Genomic DNA, 16,771 nt, shown 5'->3' on the forward strand with positions numbered 1-16,771 from the left:
TGCAACCCGTCCTGCTTGTACAGGTCCCACCTTCCCCAGAATGCAGTCCAATTGTCCAAATACCTGAAGCCCTCCATCCTACACCATCCTTGCAGCCACGTGTTCAACTGCACTCTCTCCCTATTCCTTGCCTCACTGTCACGTGGCACCGACAACAACCCAGAGATGACGTCTCTGTCTGTCCTAGCTTTTAGCTTCCAGCCTAACTCCCTGAGCTCCTGAATGACCTCCCCACCCCTCTTCCTACCTATGTCGTTGGTGCCAACGTGCACCATGACTTCTGGCTGCACACCCTCCCCCTTAAGGATTCTGAAGACACGGTCCGAGACGTCTCAGACCCTGGCACCCGGGAGACAACAAACCATCCGAGAGTCTCGCCCATGTCCACAGAACCGCCCGTCCGTCCCTCTAACTAGAGAGGCTCCTATAACTAGCGCTCTCCTCCTCTCCCCCTTTCCCTCTGAGCCTCAGAGCCAGACCTCGCTTCCTCTGTTCTCTGGCGTAGCTATGTCCCTGTAGCTTCTATCTATCACCCTCTCAGCCTCTCGAATAATCCTCAGTTCATCCAACTCCAGTTCCAGTTCCCTAACTCGTTCTGTGAGGAGCAGGATCTGACTGCATTTCAGATGAAGCCTAATATCATCAACATTCAACTTTTAGATCTGGTCTATCCTTTTCCATCACTATTTTAAAACTAATAGAATTATGGTCGCTGGCCCCAAAGTGCTCCCCCACTGACACTCTCAGTCACCTGCCCTGCCTTACTTCCCAAGAGTAGGTCAGGTTTTGCACCTTCTCTGGTGGGTATATCCACATACTGAATCAGAAAATTTTCTTGTACACACTTAACAAATTCCTCTCCATCTAAACCCTTAACACTATGGCAGTCCAAGTCTACGTTTGGAAAGTTAAAATCCCCTACCATAACTACCCTATTATTCTTACAGATAGCTGTGATCTCCTTACAAATTTGCTTTTCAATTTTCCCTCTGACTATTAGGGGGTCTATAACATAATCCCAATAAGGTGATCATCCCTTTCTTATTTCTCAGTTCCACCCAAATAACTTCACTGAATGTATTTCCGGGAATATCCTCCCTCCGTCCGGCTGTAGTGCTATCCCTTATGAAAAACACCACTCCCCCTCCTCTCTTGCCTCCCTTTCTGTCCTTCTTTGGACATTAAGCTGCCAATCCTGTCCATCCCTGAGCCATGTTTCTGTAATTGCTATGATATTCCAGTCCCATGCTCCTAACCAGGCCCTGAGTCCATCTGCCTTCCCTGTTAGGCCCCTTGCATTTCAGTTAATGCAGTTTAATTCATCAGCCCTATCTTGTTCTCTGCTGTGTCCCTGCCTGCCCTGACTGTTTGACTCGCCTTTGTTCTCAACTGTACCAGTCTTAGATTGATCTCTTTCCTCACTATCTCCCTGGGTCCGCCCCCCCCCCCCACTTTCTCCCGAGCAGCTCTAGCAAATCTTCCTACCAGTATAACTTGACTCAATCATGAAGGGATTATCGTACACACTTTGGATAAGAAGAACACTGCTCCTAGTGACCTGGTGGTCCTTAACCTGGAAGCAGTACCACTAGGAAGTTAAATCAAAAGCCATTTGGCCAGACAGAGAAGCACACCTGCTGGCAAAGTATAGAGCAGGGAAGGTATGCTCACATGGAGCAATGTGTGCACAATACAATTAAACAGGACAGAACATTAACATTAGGGCAATAACCAGCTCCAGGACCCTGGTTGGAATTTGGTCATCAGTGAACATTATGAAGGACCACATTGATTGGGTGGAAAGTGAGGTCCTATAGCGTACACCAGAGAATGGAAGTGTATGTGGCACAACTGGCCTGTGGGAAGTGAGGCAGGAGAACGTGCAAAAGATATTTGAGTTATAGCGACTATTTGAAATGAAATGTGTCTTTATTTGCAATATAATTTTGCTGTTTAATTCAAGTTTAATTTATGTATTGTTTATTAATTTCAAAATACAGTGATATCTTGTTTGTCAGTTTCTTCATTTGGCAAGTCATTCAGTGAATCTGTTATAGTTCCCCACAGACACCTCGCTCCTGAGATTGTCTGCATGGCCTATAGACTGGGTGGTGGGAGAGTGATTACTGCTGGCCCTTGGTGTATATAAAATATGGCACAGAACAATCCAGTGCAGTTTACGAAATCCCCTAGATCGTGGAGGCACTCAGGATACAAAAACTTCCAAATTGGAACCAAAGCCAACGTGGACTTGGACTGGGTTTGTGCACAATGAAACAGGCTGGGCACAATGCCTAAGGCAGCCACTCTTTGGGAGATGGGATATGGAATGACAGTTGGATTGCAAGGCAATGGTCCTTATTTTTCTTACAGAAGAAACTGCATTTCAGACAACACAGGCTAAAATGCTGGAGGAGGTTCCCAATCATTGTTGCAAAAAGAAAGATGCAAGGTACTGGCTGCGGAGGGAGGAGTACACACATCAGGCCAGTAGCCACTAGACATGACCATCCTGGGTAAAGTGAAACAAGGATATCACATGTGTTCAGGGCTAAATCAAGTCTGACCAAGTGGACACTGCTCCCTCCTGAGATTGGGCCCAGTGACTGGGAGCTGCCAGTCAAGCCCAGCAATGACAATCACTGGAAGCTGGATCACAAAATGTCCAAGCAATCACAAGGCAATGCTGGCCAATTAGCAGGAGGCAGGTTTTAACAGGAGTGAAGATTTAACTAACATGAATACACAAACAAACAATGTGGTGAACTCTCAGTGTTAGTAACTTTAATACACATAACATCCAAATAAACAACGTGGAGTATAAAAGGATCAATTTGTTAAACCATGATTGAAAATGTTAACATTCCTTGCCCAGTCGCCGTGGTAATGAGGACAAAGGATTGAGGGTCAGCCAATAACAGCAGACCAATCCTAGTTCCAACAGACTGCAAGACTAAAGGTCTATCAGTGTTGAACCAATCATTGGAACCAAAGCTGGCCCAGTGCCTTTTACATATTAATTATATTACAATATATTAATAATTATATTCAATATTTAAGTTTATTGTTAAAGGCTTTATTCACTGAAGAATGGGAATTGTAATCTCATGGCCATAATTAATCCCACAGCACCATCAAAATGGTCAGACAGGGTCTTGTGAAACAGTTCCACACTGGAGTCCACCAGATCACAAATCCTAATTAGATCATCAAGGAGGGACTGTCCCCAGGGAGCACAGTGCTAAAAGGCACTGACGCGGGGGACGCAGATGACTGCTGAGGGGGAGGACTGAGGGGGAGGGTGGGGGGTATGGGGGGATTGGGGGTGGGGGGGGGGGCGGAGTTGATAAGCTGCAGGATTGCTGAGCATCAGATTCCAGCTTCAATCAAAGGGGTGGAAATCGAGAGTGAGTAAATACCACCGTCGCCAGGCGACAGGAGAAACCAGCACAGACATAGCAGCAGCACGTCTGCCTCCTCAGATCCAGGTGAAAGCAAATACATAGACTTGCTCAGCATCCAGCAGTGAGATTCAGAGATCAAACTGCAACAGGATTCGAGAAATAAAAGCCGAACTTCCAATGGAACCTGGAGACAAAAATCACAAGAATTCTCAGGATAAGCATCAACTGAGCATGCACCTCCTGTTCCTAAATTTCAACTGCTCCCATACTTCAAACCATACTGAGTTGGAGATTCCATCCTCCTGTTTAAAACAGGAATTTGAAAATAATCATTTAACTAAAGCAAATGCAACGTTTGCACCAGGTTTTTCCTAATGTCTGTTTGAGAGGTTTCTCTTCTGTTTTTCTGAAACCAAAACGAGAAGCTGGGATTTTTAAACTTCCCTTTCTTATTAAAAAATTAACCAGCATGACCTCATAAATGTGATTTGGGGGTCAGGATTGGAGAGTGAGTGTGTGTGTTTGTGTATGTATTTGAGAGTGTGTCTGTGTGTGTATGCATGTGAGAGAGAGTGCGTGCATGTGTATCTGTATGTGTGAGTGTGTGTGCTCGAGTGAGGGAGAGTGTGTCTGTGTGAAAGAGTGCATGTGTGTGAGAGAGTGTGTGTGAGAGAGAATGTGTGAGAGAGAGTGTGAGAGAGAGTGTGTGAGAGAGACAGTCTGTGTGACAGAGAATGTGTGAGAGAGTGTGGGTGAGGGAGAGTGTGATTGAGGAAGAATGTGCGAGAGAGAAAGAGTGTGTGAGAAAGAGTGTTAGAGGGTGAGGGTGACAGAAAGAGTGAGTGAGAGAATGAGTCTGTGTGACAGAGTTTGCATGTGCATGTGAGAGAATGTGTGTGTGTGAGAAAGTGTGTGACAGAGTAAGCGTGAGAGAGAGTGTGTGGGAGAGAGAGTGTGCCTCAGAGAAAGAGTGTATGTAAGATAGAGAGTCTGTATGACAGAGAATGTGTCAGAGTGAGACTATGAGAGTGTGAGGAAGAGTGTGTGTGAAAGAGAGAGTCTGTGTGTGTGAGACAGGAAGCATGAGACAGAAAGTGAGAGAGAGAAATTGTGTGAGAGAGAAAGTGTGTAAGAGACAAAGTGTGTGTGAGAGTGAGAGAGAGTGTGAGTGGGTGAGAGTCTGTGTGAGAGTTTGTGTGAGAGAGAGACTGTGAGTTAGAGTGTGAGAGAGAATGTGAGAGTGAATGTGTGTGTATGAGAGAGTGTGTGAGAAAGAGAGTGATAGAGTGTGTGAGAGAGAAAATGTGTGAGAAAGAGACGAAGAGAGTGTGAGATTGTGTGTATGTGTACGTGAGAGAGTTTGAGAGAGAGAGGGAGAGATAGAAACTGTGAGTGGGAGAGTGTGATAGAGTGTGAGTGAGAATGAATGTGTGTGTGAGTGAGTGTGTGTGTGTGCTAGAGAGAGTGCATGTGAGAGTGAGTGGGTGAATGTGTGTGTGATGGAGAGAGTGTGAAAGGGAGAGAGTGTGTCTGAAAGAATGTGTGTGACAGAGAGTGTGTGTGAAAGAGTGTGTGACAGAGAGTGTGAATGGGAGTGTTTGTAAGGGAGTGTGAGAGAGAGACAGTGTGAGAGAGTGAATGGGGGGAGACTGTGTGTGAGGCAATGTGAGAGAAAGAGTGTGTGTGAGGGAGAGAGTGAGTGAGGGAGGGAGAGAGGTTGTGAGAGAGAGAGAGAGACAGGATGCGTGTGAGAGAGAGAGTGAATGTGTGAGAAAGAAAGGGTGTGTGTGTGAGAGCGTATGTGTGAAAGAGTCAGTGAGAAACAGAGTGTGAGAGTGCATGTGTGAGAGAAAATGTGTCTGAGTGCGTGTGTGTGAGTGAAAGAGATTGTGAGACAGAGTTTGTGTGTGAGAGAGAGTGTTTGAGTGAGGAAGAGAGTGTGTGAGAGAGAGTATATGAGACAGAGTTTGCGTGTGAGAGAGTGCGTGAGAAAGAGTATGAGAGAGTGCGTGAGAGATTGTGTGTGAGAGAGTGTGTGAGAAAGACAGTGTGGAAAGAGTGTGTGAGAGAGTGTGTTTGAGAGAGAGTGTGAGACAGAGTTTGTGTGTGAGACAGAGTGGGTGTGTGAGAGAGTGTGTGTGTGAGTGAGAATGTGTGAATGAGAATGTGAGAGAGTGTGTGAATGTGTGTGAGTGAATGTGTAAGAGTGTGTGAGAGAGTGTGTACAGAGTTTGTGTGAAAGAGAGAAAGTGTGTGAGAGAGAAAGTGTGAGAGACAACGTGTGTGAGAGAGAAAGTGCGAGAGAGAAAGTGTGAGAGTGTGTGTGTGTATGTGTGAGAAAGAGAGTGTGTGTGTGTGTTTGAGAAAGAGTGTTTGAGGCAGAGTTTGTGTGTGAGAGAGAATGTGTGTGAGAGTGTGAGAGTGTGTATGTGAGAAAGTATGAGAGAGAGTGTGGGTGAGAGAGAAAGTGTGCAAATGTGAGTGTGTGTGTGAGTGTGCATGCGAGAGAGTGTGTGAGAGTACGTGTGAGAAAGTGCGTGAAAGAAAGTATGAGAGAGAGTGTGTGTGTTTGTGTGAGAGTGTGTGAGTGAGAGAGTAGGTTTGTATGAGAGAGTATTGCGTGAGACAGATAATTAGACACAGAGAATATAAGTGAGTGTGTGTGAGACAGAGAGTATGTGCGTGAGAGAGTATGAGACACAGAGAGTGTGTGTGAGACAAAGTATGAATGAGAGAGAATGCGTGAGAGAGTGTGACTAACAGAGTGTAAGTGAGAGAGTGAGTGTGTGTGTGAGATAGAGTGTGTGTGAGCGAGAGAGTTTGAGTGCGAGAGGTAGTATGTGAGAGAGAGAGAATGAGTGACAGAAAGAGTGTGAGTGAGAAAGTGTGTGAGAGAGTGTGAGTGAGTGTGTGAGTGACAGAGAGAGAGTGAGAGTGTGTGTGACAGAGAAAGTGTGATTGAGACTATGTGTGAGTGTGAGAAAGTATGAGAGAGAGTGTGTGCGAGAGAGAGTATGTGAGTGAGAGAGACATGGTGTGAGACTGAGAGGGAGAGTGTGACTGAGAAAGTACGAGACAGATGTGTGTGAGAGAGAGTGTGTGAGTGAGTGAGAGAGTGTGTGTAAGAGAGAGTGTGACTGAGAGTGTGTGAATGAGAGAGAGTATGATAGAGTATGTGAGAGAGTGTGTGAGAGTCACAAAGTCATAGAGATGAACAGCATGGAAACAGACCCTTCGGTCCAACTTGTACATGCTGACCAGATATCCCAACCCAATCTAGTCCCACCTGCCAGCACCCAGCCCATATCCCTCCAAACCCTTCCTATTCATATACCCATCCAGATGCCTTTTAAATGCTGTAATTGTACCAGCCTCTACCACTTCCTCTGGCAGCTTATTCCATACATGTACCACCTTCTGCATGAAAACATTGCCCCTTCGGTCTCTTTTATATCCTTGCCCTCTCACCCTAAACCTATGCCGTCTAGTTCTGGACTCCCCCACCCCATGGTTACCCTATCCTTGCCTCTCATGCTTTTATAAACCTCTATAAGGTCACCCCCCAGCCTCCGACGTTCCAGGGAAAACAGCCCCAGCCTGTTCAGCCTCTCCCTGTAGCTCAGATCCTCCAACCCTGGCAACATCCTTGTAAATCTTTTCTGAATCCTTTCAAGTTTCACAACATCTTTCCGATAGGAAGGAGACCAGAATTGCACACAATATTCCAACAGTGGTCTAACCTATGTCCTGTACAGCCGCGGCATGACCTCCCAACTCCTGTACTCAATACTCTGACCAATAAAGGAAAGCATACCAAACGCCGCCTTCACTATCCCATCTACCTGCGACTCCACTTTCAAGGAGGTATGAACCTGCACTCCAAGGTCTCTTTGTTCAGCAACACTCCACAGGACCTCATCATTAAGTGTATAAGTCCTGCTAAGATTTGCTTTCCCAAAATGCAGCACCTCGCATTTATCTGAATTAAACTCCATCTGCCACACGTGTACCACCCTCTGTATAAAGAAATTGCTCATGTCTTTGTTAAATTTCTCTCCTCTTACCTTAAAAGTGTGCCCCTAGTCTTGAAATCCCCCACAGAGGGAAAAGACAACTACCATCAACTCTATCTGCATTTCTCACTATTTTATAAACTTCTATCAGGCCATCTCTCAGCCTCCTACACTCCACTGAAAGAAGTCCCAGCCTATCCAGCCTTTCTTTATAACTCAAACCTTCTCTGTACCTTCCAACCTGCCATCCTGGTCAATCTCTTCGGAACCCTGTCCAGCTTTATAATGTCCTTCCTGTAACAGAGCGACCAGGACTGGACACAGTGCTCCAGAATGGGCCTCACCAATGTCCTGTACAACCTCAACACGATGTACTAACTCCTAAGCTCAAAGGACTGAGCAATGAAGGCAAGCGTGGTAGACATCTATTTAACTGTTCTGTCTGCTATATGAGGCCCCAAACTTTAAAGCAGGGGGATGGGAACCAAAACTGTAGGACAGGTACAGAAGAGGATGAGAGTAGGGAGTTCCAAAATCAAGTATCTGACACTGGCAAGCGAGAACCTGGATTGAAGTGTGAGTACTTCAACGCAAGGAGCATCCGAAATAAAGTGGGTGAACTGGCAGCGTGGGTTGGAACCTGGGACTTCGATGTTGGGGCCATTACAGAGACATGGATAGAGCAGGGACAGGAATGACTGTTGCAGGTTCTGGGATTCAGATGTTTCAGTAAGAACAGAGAAGGTGGTAAAAGAGGGGGAGGTGTGGCATTTTTGGTCAAGGACAGTATTACAGTTGTAGAAAGGATGCTTGGGGACTTGTTAACTGAGGTAGTATGGGCTGAGGTTAGAAACAGGAAAGGAGAAGTCACCATGCTGGGAGTTTTCTATAGGCCTCCAAATAGTCCCAGAGATGTAGAGGAAAGGATAGCAAAGATGATTCTCGATAGGAGTGAGAGAGACAGGGTAGTTGTCATGGGGGACTTCAACTATCCAAATATTGACTGGGATCACTACAGTACGAGTACTATAGATGGGTCAGTTTTTGTCCAGTGTGTGCAGGAGGGCTTCCTGACACAGTATGTAGACAGGCCTACAAGGGGCGAAGCCACTTTAGATTTAGTACTGGGTAACGAGCCTGGCCAGGTGTTAGATTTGGATGTAGGTGAGCACTTTGGAGACAGCGAGCACAATTCTGTCAGGTTTACTTTAGTGATGGAAAGGGATAGGTATACTCCACCGAGCAAGAGTTACAGCTGGGGGAAGGGAAATTACGATGCAATTAGGAAAGATTTAGGAAGCATAGAATGGGGAAGGAAACTGCAGGGGATGAGCACATTAAAAATGTGAAACTTATTCAAGGAAAAGCTCCTGTGTGTCCTAGGTAAGTATGTACCTGTCAGGCAGGGAGGAAGATATGGAACGCGTGAGCCGTGATTTACTAAGGAAATGGAATCCCTGGTCAAGAAGAAGACGGCGGCTTATGTTAGGACAAAATGTGAAAACTCAGTTAGGGCGCTTGAGGGTTACAAGGAAGTCAGGAAAGACCTAAAGAGAGAGCTCAGAAGAGCCAGGAGGAGACATGAGAAGTTGTTGGCGGATAGGATCAGAGTTAATCCTAAGGCTTTCCATAGGTATGTCAGGAATAAAAGAATGACGAGAGTTAAATTAGGGCCAATCAAGGATAATAGTGGGAAGTTGTGTGTGGAGTCAGAGGAGATAGGGGAAGCACTAAATAAATATTTTTCAACAGTGTTCACTATAGAAAATGAAAATGTTGGCGAGGAAGATACAGAGATACTTGCATCTAGACTAGAAGAGATTGAGGTTCACAGTGAAGAGGTATTAGAAATACTGCAGAGTGTGAAAATAGACAAGTCCCCTGGGCCGGATGGGATCTATCCGAGGATCCTCTGGGAAGCCAGGGGAGGGATTGCCGAGCCTTTGGCATTGATCTTCAAATCATCATTGTCTACAGGAATAGTGCCTGAGGACTGGAGGATAGCAAATGTGGTTCCCTTGTTCAAAAAGGGTAGTAGAGACAACCCTGGTAATTACAGACCAGTGAGTCTCACTTCAGTTGTTGGTAAAGTGTTGGAAAAGGTTATAAGAGCTAGGATTTATAACCACCTAGAAAAGAGCATATACACTTTGGACGGAGTAATTAGAATGCAAAGTACAGGGCTAATGGTAAGATTCTTGGGAGTGCAGATGAGCAGAGAGATCTTGGTGTCCATATACACAGATCCCTGAAAGTTGCCACCCAGATTGACAGGGTTGTTAAGAAGGCATACAGAGTTTTGGCCTTTATTAATAGAGGGATTGAGTTCCGGAACAAGGAGGTTATGCTGCAGCTGTACAAAGCTCTGGTACGGCCACACTTGGAGCATTGTGTACAGTTCTGGTCACCACATTATAAGAAGGATTAGATTAGATTAGATTAGATTAGATTACTTACAGTGTGGAAACAGGCCCTTCGGCCCAACAAGTCCACACCGACCCGCCGAAGCGCAACCCACCCATACCCCTACATTTACCCCTTTAACCTAACACTATGGGCAATTTAGCATGGCCAATTCACCTGACCCGCACATCTTTTGGACTGTGGGAGGAAACCGGAGCACCCGGAGGAAACCCACGCAGACACGGGGAGAATGTGCAAACTCCACACAGTCAGTCGCCTGAGTCGGGAATTGAACCCGGGTCTCTGGCGCTGTGAGGCAGCAGTGCTAACCACTGTGCCACCGTGCTTTGGAAAGGGTGCAGAGGAGATTTACTAAGATGTTGCCTGGTATGGAGGGAAGGTCTTACGAGGAAAGGCTGAGAGACTTGAAGCTGTTTTCGTTAGAGGAAAGAAGGTTGAGAGGTGACTTAATAGAGACATACAAGATAATCAGAGGGTTAGATAGGGTGGACAGGGAGAGCCTTTTTCCAAGTATGGGGACTGCAAACATGAGGGGACACAACTTTAAAGTGAGGGGAGATAGGTATAAGACAGATGTCAGAGGTAGTTTCTTTACTCAGAGAGTAGTAAGGGTATGGAATGCTTTGCCTGTAACAGTAGTAGATTCGCCAAGTTTAAGTGCATTTAAGTCATCATTGGACAGGCATATGGACGTACATAGATTAGTATGACAGGGCGGCGCAACATCGAGGGCCGAAGGGCCTGTACTGCGCTGTAATGTTCTATGTTCTATATTCTATGTAGTATACCTCCACCCCTAGGTCCCTCTGTTCTACATCACTACCCAAGGCTATGCCACTAACTGTATAAGCTCTACTCTTGATTATTGTACCCACTTATCCAGACTGAACTTCATCTTCCATTTTTCAGCCCACTAACCCATTTGATCAAGATCCCTTTGTAACCTGAGAAAACCTTCTTCACTGTCTATAATGTCACCAACTTCAATGTCATCTGCAAACTTACTGACCACGCCTTCTATATTCTCATCCAAATCATTTATTTAAATGACAAACAAAAGGAGGACCCAGAATCAATCCCTGTGGATCACCGCTGGTCACAGGCCTATTTGGCACTATTTCTCTGTGTGGATGCTGGATGACCTGCTGAGCATTTCCAGCACTTACTTCAGATTTTCTGTCCCCGAACCTTTTGTCTTTTGCTTTCTGGAGTGCGTGAGAGAAAGTATGGGATTGTGTGTGTTTGGTTGAGAGTGTGTGTCAGAGGGAGGGTGTGAGACAGGGAGGGTGTGTGAGAGAGAAAGTGCGAGTGTGAGAGTGTGAGTGAGAGACTGTGAGGGGGTGAGAGTGTGTGAGAGAGTGTGTGTGTAACAGAGAGTTTGTATGTCAGGCAGTGTGTGAGAGAGTGTGTGTGTGTGGGAATGAGTGTGTGTGTGAGAGAGTGGGTGATGAGACTGTGTAACAGAGGATCCTGACGAAGGGCTTTTGCCTGAAACGTCGATTTTCCTGCTCCTCGGATGCTGCCTGACCTGCTGTGCTTTTCCAGCACCACTCTGATCTAAACGCTGGTTTCCAACATCTGCAGTCCTCGCTTTTGCCTATGTGTAGCAGAGTTTGTATGTAAGGCAGTTTGTGAGAAAGAGAGAGTGTGTGAGAGAGACAGTGTGTGAAAGAGTGAGAGTGTGTGAGTGAGTGTGTGTGTGTAACAGAGAGTTTGTATGTGAGGCAGTGTGTGAGAGAGAGTGTGTGTGTGAGAGAGAGTGAGTGAGTGTGTGAGAGAGATAGTGTGTGTGAGGGAGTGAGAGTGAAAGTCTGAGTGAGAGTGAATGTGTGTGAGTGTGTGTGAGAGAGACTGTGTGAATGTGTGAGGGAGTGAGTGAGACTGTGTAACAGAGAGTTTGTATGTGAGTCAGTGTGTGAGAGATAGTGTGCGTAAGAGAATGTGTGTGTGTGAGAGAGAGTGAGACAGAGTGTGTGTGAATGTGTGAGGGAGTGAGAGTGTGTGAGTGAGAGAGTGTGTGTAACAGAGAGTTTGTATGTGAGGCAGTGTGTGAGAGAGTGTGTGTGTGAGAGAGTGCATCAAAGAATGAATTTGTGAGAGTGAACGTGTGAGTGAGAGTGTGTGTGAGTGAGTGAGTGTGTGTGTGAGAGAGTGGGTGATGAGACTGTGTAACAGAGGGTCCTGACGAAGGGCTTTTGCCTGAAACGTCGATTTTCCTGCTCCTCGGATGCTGCCTGACCTGCTGTGCTTTTCCAGCACCACTCTGATCTAAACTCTGGTTTCCAGTATCTGCAGTCCTCGCTTTTGCCTATGTGTAGCAGAGTTTGTATGTAAGGCAGTTTGTGAGAAAGAGAGAGTGTGTGAGAGAGACAGTGTGTGAAAGATTGAGAGTGTGTGAGTGAGTGTGTGTGTGTAACAGAGAGTTTGTATGTGAGGCAGTGTGTGAGAGAGAGTGTGTGTGTGAGAGAGAGTGAGTGAGTGTGTGTGAGAGAGAGAGTGTCAAAGAATGAATGTGTGAGAGTGAACGTGTGTGTATGAGAGAGTGTGTGTGTGACAGAGTGTGTGTGAGAGAGTATGTGAACATGTGTATGTGAGAGAGATCGTTTCCATGTCTGTGTGTGAGCGAGAGGGAGAGAGAGAAAAAGAGAGAGAGTGTATGTATGTGTATGAGAGAGTGTATGAAAGAGAGTGTGTGTGTGAGAGAGTATGTGAATATGTGCATGTGAGAGAGAGCATTTCCGTGTCTATGTGTGAGCGAGAGGGAGAGAGAGAAAGAGAGAGAGAGTGTATGTGTGTGTCTTTGTGAGAGAGTGGTAGAGAGAAGGAGAGAGAAAGCATTGATGAGAGAGAGAGAGAGAGAGAGAGAGAGAGAAAGTGTGTGCAGTGGAGAGGTGTTGAGGGTCTTTAGTATAAAAATAAATCCCTTTAATTACAGAGTGCAGGATTGATTTAATCACACTAAGTTCCATTGCATGATTGTAAATGACACTGTTCCTTCGTGGTGATAGCATTGTTATTTGATGCAGATGTATCACTGAGAGAGTTAACCCGCTAACAGGGGTGGGGCTGCTCAGGAAATAAAACAGCATGAGGCTTTTCTGTCCAGCAGTAAACATGGAAAGTGGATGCTGGACCAGGCCTCCTGGAACTTGACTCTATCGGGACAGTAGAAGCACATCTGGGGGCTATCCAGAGATTTTCCCCACCCTCTGTGTTGTCTGAAAAGCATTCCAAATGGGAAGAGCCAGTGCTCAGTTAGAAGAGGCTACCGAATGGAGCATCGAAGTTCAGGGTGACAATGCCCACCTCCTGTTCTTTAATCGCAGAGTTAAGGAGCCAAGCTGAGGCACAAACCCCATCAGTGCCACTGACGTACTGCCGTCCAAATTCACGCCCCTCTTCAGTATGTTTGGCTCAATGCAAACATCCTGAACTGATGTAGCTGCCCCCCACTGCCCCCCCCCCCCCCCAACCCCGGAATGACATGTTCACATGTTACATGAACACACATGAGAGACAGAGAGAGAGAGAGAGAGAGAGATTGCTTCTCAGTGATTACACGGGAAGGCAATGTAAACAGGCACAAAGGTCAATTCTGTGCAGCAGCTTTTGAAAATCTTTTATCTTCCTTCATAAAATGAGCTTGTGTGGCTTTTCCAGGATATGGCGGAGGGGCAGGATGGGGGTAGGGGGGAGCATTTACTGCCCTCCCATCAGTCATCACTACAGAGTAAATCAATAACTGGTTAATTAAACTGGACGGTGGAGTTCTGCAGGTTACAGCAAGACAATCAAACGCAATGATGACTAACGCTGGATCACTGGATTTAGACTCCTGGATCACTGGATCACAAGACCCGGACTACTGAGATCATGAGGGCTGGATCACTGGTTCAAGAGACTGAGATTGCTCTACCACGTGCCTGGATCACTGGATCGTGAGACCGGGATCACTCAGGTGTGAGGTCTGGATCACTGGATCGTGAGGCTGGATCACTGGATTGTGAGGCCGGGATCACTGAGGTGTGAGGTCTGGATCACTGGATCGTGAGGCTGGATCACTGGATCGTGAGGTCTGGATCACTGGATCATGAGGCTGGATCACTGGATCGTGAGGCCGGATCACTGGATCATGAGGTCTGGATCACTGGATCATAAGGCCGGAATCACTGGATTGTGAGGCCAGATCACTGGGGCGTGAGGCCGGGATCACTGGATTGAGAGGCCGGGATCACTGAGGCGTGAGGTCTGGATCACTCGATCATGAGACCGGGATCACTGGATCGTGAGGTCTGGATCACTGGATCGTGAGACCGGGAACACTGGATCATGAGGCCGGATCACTGGATCCCAAGACCCGGACTACTGAGATCATGAGGGCTGGATCACTGGTTCAAGAGACTGAGATTGCTGTACCACGTGCCTGGATCACTGGATCATGAGGTCTGGATCACTGGATCATGAGGCTGGGATCACAGGATTGTAAGGTCTGAATCACTGGATCGTGAGGTCTGGATCACTGGGGCGTGAGGTCTGGATCACTGGGGCGTGAGGCCGGATCACTGGATCGTGAGTACGGATCATGGGTCGTGAGGCCGGACCACTGGATCGTGAGACCGGGATCACTGGATCGTGAGGTCTGGATCACTGGATCGTGAGACCGGGATCACTGGATTGTGAGGTCTGGATCACTGGATCGTGAGACCGGCATCACTGGATTGTGAGGCCAGATCACTGGATCACAAGACCCGGACTACTGAGATCATGAGGGCTGGATCACTGGTTCAAGAGACTGAGATTGCTGTACCACGTGCCTGGATCACTGGATCATGAGGCTGGGATCACAGGATTGTGAGGTCTGGATCACTGGGGCGTGAGGTCTGGATCACTGGGGCGTGAGTACGGATCACTGGATCGTGAGGCCGGACCACTGGATCGTGAGGCCGGACCACTGGATCGTGAGGCCGGACCACTGGATCGTGAGGCCGGACCACTGGATCGTGAGGCCGGACCACTGGATCGTGAGGCCGGACCACTGGATCGTGAGGCCGGGATCACTGGGGCGTGAGGCCGGGATCACTGGGGCGTGAGGCCGGGATCACTGGGGCGTGAGGCCGGGATCACTGGGGCGTGAGGCCGGGATCACTGGGGCGTGAGGTCTGGATCACTGGATCGTGAGGTCTGGATCACTGGATCGTGAGGCCGGATCACTGGATCGTGAGGTCTGGATCACTGGATCGTGAGGCCGGATCACTGGATCGTGAGGCCGGATCACTGGATCGTGAGTACGGATCACTGGGGCGTGGGGCCGGATCACTGGGGCGTGGGGCCGGATCACTGGGGCGTGGGGCCGGATCATTGGGGCGTGGGGCCGGGATCACTGGGGCGTGAGGCCGGATCATTGGGGCGTGAGGCCGGATCATTGGGGTGTGAGGCCGGATCACTGGATCGTGAGGCCGGATCACTGGATCGTGAGGCAGGATCACTGGATCGTGAGGCCTGATCACTGGGGCGTGGGGCCGGATCACTGGATCGTGAGGCCGGATCACTGGATCGTGAGGCCGGATCACTGGATCGTGAGGCCGGATCACTGGATCGTGGGGCCGGATCACTGGGGCGTGGGGCCGGATCACTGGGGCGTGGGGCCGGATCACTGGGGCGTGAGGTCTGGATCACAGGATCGTGAGGTCTGGATCACTGGATCGTGAGGCCGGATCACTGGATCGTGAGGCCGGATCACTGGATCGTGGGGCCGGATCACTGGATCGTGAGGTCTGGATCACTGGATCGTGAGGCCGGATCACTGGGGCGTGGGGCCGGATCACTGGATCGTGAGGTCTGGATCACTGGATCGTGAGGCCGGATCACTGGGGCGTGGGGCCGGATCACTGGATCGTGAGGCCGGATCACTGGGGCGTGGGGCCGGATCACTGGATCGTGAGGTCTGGATCACTGGACCGTGAGGCCGGATCACTGGATCGTGAGGCCGGATCACTGGATCGTGAGGCCGGATCACTGGGGCGTGGGGCCGGATCACTGGATCGTGAGGTCTGGATCACTGGATCGTGGGGCCGGATCACTGGGGCGTGGGGCCGGATCACTGGGGCGTGGGGCCGGATCACTGGGGCGTGGGGCCGGATCACTGGGGCGTGGGGCCGGATCACTGAGGCGTGGGGCCGGATCACTGAGGCGTGGGGCCGGATCACTGGATCGTGAGGTCTGGATCACTGGATCGTGAGGCCGGATCACTGGGGCGTGGGGCCGGATCACTGGATCGTGAGGCCGGATCACTGGGGCGTGGGGCCGGATCACTGGATCGTGAGGTCTGGATCACTGGACCGTGAGGCCGGATCACTGGATCGTGAGGCCGGATCACTGGATCGTGAGGCCGGATCACTGGGGCGTGGGGCCGGATCACTGGATCGTGAGGTCTGGATCACTGGATCGTGGGGCCGGATCACTGGGGCGTGGGGCCGGATCACTGGGGCGTGGGGCCGGATCACTGGGGCGTGGGGCCGGATCACTGGGGCGTGGGGCCGGATCACTGAGGCGTGGGGCCGGATCACTGAGGCGTGGGGCCGGATCACTGGATCGTGAGGTCTGGATCACTGGATCGTGAGGCTGGGATCACTGGATCGTGAGGCCGGATCACTGGATCGTGACACCGGATCACTGGATCGTGACGCCGGGATCACTGGATCGTCAGGCCGGATCACTGGATCGTGAGATCTGGATCACTGGATCGTGAGGCCGGATCACTGGATCGTGAGGCCGGGATCACTGGATCGTGAGGCCGGGATCACTGGATCGTGAGGCCGGGATCACTGGATCGTGAGGCCGGGATCACTAGATCCTGAGGCCGGGATCACTGGATCGTCAGGCCGGATCACTGGATCGTGAGATCTGGATCACTGAATCGTGAGGCCGGAT

At 49.0% G+C, this 16,771-nt stretch overlaps 1 protein-coding gene across 3 annotated transcripts in view; it reads right to left on the reverse strand.

Annotated features, from left to right (window-relative positions):
• Positions 1–614: 614 nt before the first annotated feature.
• The window catches only part of LOC148145183 (patatin-like phospholipase domain-containing protein 2), an 81,718-nt gene continuing 65,561 nt past the window's right edge, over positions 615–16,771 (reverse strand). The window contains exon 8 of one of the 3 annotated variants that reach the window (XM_087973749.1): positions 615–3,588. The gene's annotated coding sequence lies outside the window, so the exon portion shown is untranslated. The remainder of the gene's footprint in view (positions 3,589–16,771) is intronic. The other 2 variants (XM_087973751.1, XM_087973747.1) reach the window with 2 other exon arrangements.

The sequence above is a fragment of the Chiloscyllium plagiosum genome, unplaced genomic scaffold (assembly GCF_037043375.1).
Source record: "Chiloscyllium plagiosum isolate Xiang-an unplaced genomic scaffold, Cpla_swu_hap1 HiC_scaffold_26, whole genome shotgun sequence".
Lineage (NCBI taxonomy): Eukaryota > Metazoa > Chordata > Chondrichthyes > Orectolobiformes > Hemiscylliidae > Chiloscyllium > Chiloscyllium plagiosum.